This window comes from Lygodium microphyllum, chromosome 26 (genome assembly GCF_053477565.2).
Source record: "Lygodium microphyllum isolate KBCC chromosome 26, Lygodium_microphyllum_v1.1.10, whole genome shotgun sequence".
NCBI classification, from domain to species: Eukaryota; Viridiplantae; Streptophyta; class Polypodiopsida; order Schizaeales; family Lygodiaceae; genus Lygodium; species Lygodium microphyllum.
In genome coordinates this window covers 44331122-44336882 of record NC_141160.1, presented here as the reverse complement: position 1 = coordinate 44336882, position 5761 = coordinate 44331122, and the positions used below count along the sequence as shown (strand labels likewise).

Genomic DNA, 5761 nt, shown 5'->3' with positions numbered 1-5761 from the left:
AATACCACATATCAATTCACTTTTAGCTGACTGCAGCGCATCTAAAACCCCACCCAAAAAAAAGGACAACAACAGTGGCAGTAGCCACAGTACAAGTTTGGCACAGTACTGAACAGATATTCAAGTTGACCATCACTAGTCCAACTAGACTGCAGAGGAAGTTCCTACATCATTGATATTGCCAACCCTTAAACCATAAATGGCCTCGGACATTTGCAATTTCAAATATTCCCTCTTCCAGAGAGCTTAAATTTGGCAAGTAACTATAAACCAAATCAAAACCTGCAACTAATGTTCACAATCTTCTCAGTAATCAAATTTCCTCTCCATTATGATGATTCTGTAAACTACAAAGAACTGGGATAAAATGCAGCTAAGACTTACTCTAATTCTTTGAATTTGTTACATTCTTTACTTATCAAACAAAGCTGCAAATTATGTCACATCCGCCTATATTGATGCACTCTAAGGCAACCATCAGCTAGGATCAAAAGAATGTAAAGGAACTTGCAATTGAAAGGTTCTATCAAGCTTACATTGCGTGCTTTCCAAAGGCCTTTTGATTATGAGTTTAACAAAACGCCACCTATATTGATGCACTCTAAGGCAACCATCAGCTAGGATCAAAAGAATGTAAAGGAACTTGCAATTGAAAGGTTCTATCAAGCTTACATTGCGTGCTTTCCAAAGGCCTTTTGATTATGAGTTTAACAAAACGCCACAATTACTTTAAGTTCTGATAAGCATATCAAGGGGAAATTTTTTAAAAAAAATTACTGTCAGGAACTGACCTTGAAAGGTGTAAAGACATGTTTACTCATGGTAGACATTGGGACCTCACTTACCGAAATAAACCATGCTGTGAGGCTTAACTGATGACAAAAAATCCGCAATGTTCTTATTGGCAGTTGCCAGTGATATTCAACTATTGGAAAACTAGACCACTGACGAGATAGACAAGCTGTAAGGCCAACCTGTCTAGTTGCCCGGTTGATTCAGCCCTAGTAGCATACTGTTACCTGAAGGAACATAGATGACATTTCTATTGTGGGATAGGTTTGCTGCAATTTCCCTGGCAGCCTCAAGTCGCCTAAGCTGAATGAGCCCAAACCCGGCTTGCGCTGTTGCTTCCGAGATCAACTTCGCAGCTTCACTCTCACCCTCCGCACGAATGATAGCAGCACGTCTCTCTTGCTCTGCCTTAGCCACAACAAACTTTGACCGCTCAGCCTCCTGTTGGGCAACCTGCTTCGCCTCAACGGCCCGTGAGAACTCCGGGCCATACGAAAGATGCGTAATGGCAACATCATCCAAGAGAATGTTGAAATCCTTTGCACGCTGGGTGAGGCTCTCACGGACAAGGGCCGAAACCTGCGGCCGCTCAGTAAGAAGCTGATCAGCATTGAACTGGGCCACGACCGCCTTGAGAACCTCGTTACCAATAGACGGAAGCACTCTCTCATCGTAGTCAAGCCCCAGGTTTTGGAATATGACTGGGAGGGCATCGACATCGGGCCGCGACAGCAATCGGAGGGTTAGGTTAACCATCTGCAGGTCCTTGGTTCCTGTGATGGTGCTGATGCTGCGAGGCCGGGTGCGGACTTCCATGATGTAGGGCTTCTGGAGCCCAGGGATGATGAAATGCGTGCCCTCATCAGTGGTGGTAGGGAGGATGCCGCGCAGGCGGTCGAAGATGATGGCGCGGTGGCCACCGTCGACTGTGTAGAGGGAGGCTGCGGCGAGGCTTCCTCCAGCTCCCAGGGCGATGGCGACCTTGGCCAGGCCAGAGAGCATCTGCTGCGCACCTGCATTCATGGCTTCTCCTGCAGCTTCGAGCGCGAGGACAGAGACAGAAGGGAGTCTAAAGCCCTGACAAAGCCCTACAAACCTTCACAAGCAGACATATACAAATGGGACAGACACGAAACATTCATTGCACAGGCCTATATATAGACACCAACCTTAGACATAAAGCTTCGCCACACATAGACACACAAACCTTAGTGGAAGACCAAAGGTGTGTGTCAACACGAGTTTTTATCTAGAAGTGGCAATGCATGAAGCATGGTTTGCATGGATGGGCATGCCGCATGTCCATGTGTTTGTGGAATGTCTGTGTCCAAATGTGGTTGAGAATTGTTTCAGTAGATTTTGGGGTCCCATCATGTTGTGCATCATCGTGTCCACCTAAGACACACCAATGACATGTTTGGATGACCAAAGAGCCAAAGCACACGAAATGGAAATGCGTTGATTTTCCTTTATGGGTCCTAACAAATTGGGAGAACTAATGACCAAGTGTGCAAACAAGTGGTCAAGAGTTAGAGTGAAGAAGAAGGGGGATTCGATGTCTTGCACTTTTTTTTCAAAACTAGTGTTTTGGGAGACAAAATCAAAGGATTCACCAAGAAGACTGCATTTAAAAGATAAACAATGCAAAGCAAATAGGTGCTCCATACAACAACATCAACCATCAAATGACAATTTCACACTCTAGATCTCAAGGCACCAAAGGGTTGTCATCATAGGTCCTTATGTCCAAGAGAACAACACTTCTTTGTAAAAATTGTCCTTTAATAACTTCTTGTTTAGGCGACTTAAGTGTTTAAGACTGAAAGTGAGGCAATAAGCAAGCTCTGTGCAATGGCATTAAAAGCCTTCTACATTGAGCTCTTGAACTTTCAAAAGGTCCCTACAAAAATAATGTCATTATTGAGCATGTTGAAACCTTAAAGTTATTGAGTGTTAATCATAACTTACTTAAGAGATTTGGACAGTCATGATGATATCATCTGACCAATCACTGCTAGGTTACATTGATGACTAGAATCTGTCCGAAAGTGAATGGATAATGATTGTGCTCAAAATGCCTTGATGATGCTTTCAAATGAGTCTTTTATTGATTCAATAAAGAATGAATACCGATTTTGGTGTTTGCTTTTCTACTCAATGTTCAATTTTGGTTTCTAATTGTTCTTAGTTATGGTGCAATGTCTAATTGTCATAGTTTTGTATCTTCAATATTCCATTTGTTATGCAAGATTGTTGGTGATCGAGTACACATCTAGTGCACAAATTGGATGTTGGATGCACGTGTAGTGAACGTCGGAAGGTCCCCAAGAACAAAGAACTCTACAAAAGCTTCATAAAAGCAAGAAAAGAGTTTGCACAACATGAGACAAAAAGACCAATTGGGTGCAATCTCCTCTAGTGAATACCTAGCAGTCTTCAGCTACAAAATAATTAAATAGGTTAGAACTCTATCCTAACCTTAATTTCTTCTAGTGAATACCTAGCGGTCTTCAGCTCTACAAAATAATTAAATAGGTTAGAACTCTATCCTAACCGTAATTTCTTCTCACACAAGGAATTTGCCTTGTGTACAAGCCCCGGCAAATAAATATAGTTTTATGGAATCCACCGTGGAATATGCCTCCTGGTATCATACCTCCAGGGTGGGATAACAATTGTCCTCAATTGCTATTAGCTCAATGTGGAGCGAGCAATGAGGGGTACACACTTAGGTCACGGGCGTGCATCCATTGGGAACATTATGCTTTTTAAACTTAACCAAATATCTAGAATATCTATGGCCAGCTCTAGTGGTTGTTAACCGGTAGACGAACAAGGTGGAAAATCTGGAAAAGCTAAAAGCAGAAGACAAAGGCCAAGGCAAAGTGAAACGTAAGACAAAGGCGCACAAGGAAAATCTAGAAACACAAGAAGCGCAGAAAAGTCCTAAATAAGGGAGAAAGGCACACAAGGAAAAGCGCAAGTCAATACTTTTGTAAAAGAGCGCAAGCGCATCATGACTTAATTTAAGGAGCACCGGGCTCTCACCCATGCAATTTATAAAGGTAGATGGGCAGTAGGAAGGAAGCTAGGAAGATAGGAGGACAATGGGAAAAAGGGCCTAGGCCACGTCTGGCCATGTAAAAAAGGGGAAGGGGATGACCGCCCAAAAGGGATTTAGGGTTTTGTATATAAAGTTGAAAAGTGAATGAGAAGCTCATTCTTGTGTGTGGCCAAAAGTGGCTCTCTTCTTCTTCTTCTTCTTCTTCTTCTTCTTGCTTGCTTGAGATTGTGCTTGACAGAGGGAGTGTGAGAGTATGAGGGACTGAGTGTGTGAGGGTGAGGGATCGGGGAGGAGAAGCTCTCTATCTTCCCCTCTCTTCTTCTCTTCTCTTCTCTTCTCTTCTCTTGCTCGTGGCTATGGAGCTTGGAGCGTGGAGCTTGAGGATGGAGCTTGCTTAAAGCTTGCACTTGGATCGTGGAGCTACCCGAGTGCGCTGGAGAGGAGGTAACTCGATCGGCATGGAGGTAAGCTCACTACACCTGTAGATATGAATGGCGCGTCAGCTATGTGAGAGGTAGCCATTAGTGCTCGGCTTGGAACGCTTGAAACAATAAGTAGTCTGTGGGTCTTGGCGGTTGAGTGAAAGCTCCCACATTTTGGTTCCATTGCCGAGACCAACGGATTTAAGCTTTGAGCGTTTGCGCGGTTCGAATCGAGCATCAAAGTAAGGGTTTTCCCCGAACCAGTGCTTGAGGTAGATAGGTAGGAAGTGAGGGAGTTTGAAGAGGTATTCAATCTCCTTAGCAAGTAGGTTTTTGGTTTTTTGGATTTGGAAAAGCATGTTGGAATAGGGTAGTTATTTGCTTTGTGATTTGGGTGCATTAGGGTAGGAAAAAACAAAGAAAAATAAGAAAAATAAGCATTAGGGTTTCTGTTGTCATAATAGGACATGAGGGTTTGATTCGGTGGCCGATTTGCATTTTGGAGTTTATTGGCTATTCCAAGTATATACAACTCTTTCCCTCCATCCATATCTTTGATCTGGAGATGTGTGTGATAGGCCGTGACCTGAATCGTGTGATTCGAGCGATTTATCGTTGTGCCGACCAGAGTCGTGCCGCGTTCGGCTAGTCCGAGTGATGACGATTCTAGGCCAAGTCCTAGAATCGGCCCTCGGCCCACTACCACTCGGACCACTTGACTCGACCCACTCAACTCGGATACCCACTGCTCGGCCCGTCCGAATTGATCATTCGGACCAACTTCAAAATTCGGCCTCGGCCCACTTGACTCGGCCCACCTGACTCGGCCCTCGGCCCACTCGACCTGCAGACAACCAAACTCAGACTGGCTGAATTTGACATTCAGACCAGTTACATTCGGCCCTTTCTACTCGGCCCTCGGACGATCCGAATCGGACGCTCGGCCCCTGCAATTCAGACCTATTGGGCTTAATTTAGATTTTTTTTCAAATTTTAACCTGCAGACCCTGAAACTGACCAAGAGACCATATAGAGCCGAAACCATATCATAGATCGATCACTGGGTTGAAACTTAAAGCAAGTAGTTCTAAATTTGGCTATAAACGATTCTCCAAACTGCACATGGTGTTTACCGTAACGGCCCTGCGGGCCGGGGGGATTGCCCCCCCGGACCCCCGCAGAGGGGGCTCTGTCCCCTCCACACCTCCCCCGAGTAGGTTGGAGAGAAAACGCTCGTCGTGACAGGTCCTCCAAAATAGAACCTAGTGTAGTAATGGCTCTACACGAGCATGGATTCTCACTTGCAAAAGAGCAACCAAAAGCTCGTACCCGAACAAAGACAAACAGAGACCCTAGAACCTCAATGGGCCCATCTAGCCAATAAGGGCAAAAAGGCCACACTGCAAAAACACATACGTGTTGCATTCGGGCTGCATCTAGTCAAAGCGGAAAGCAACAACATCAAGCTACAATAGCGAGAATG

At 44.7% G+C, this 5761-nt stretch overlaps 1 pseudogene; it reads right to left on the bottom strand.

The window, feature by feature from the left end:
• Positions 1–649: 649 nt before the first annotated feature.
• On the bottom strand, positions 650–1948 carry LOC148013208 (prohibitin-3, mitochondrial pseudogene; annotated as a pseudogene).
• Positions 1949–5761: the final 3813 nt, after the last annotated feature.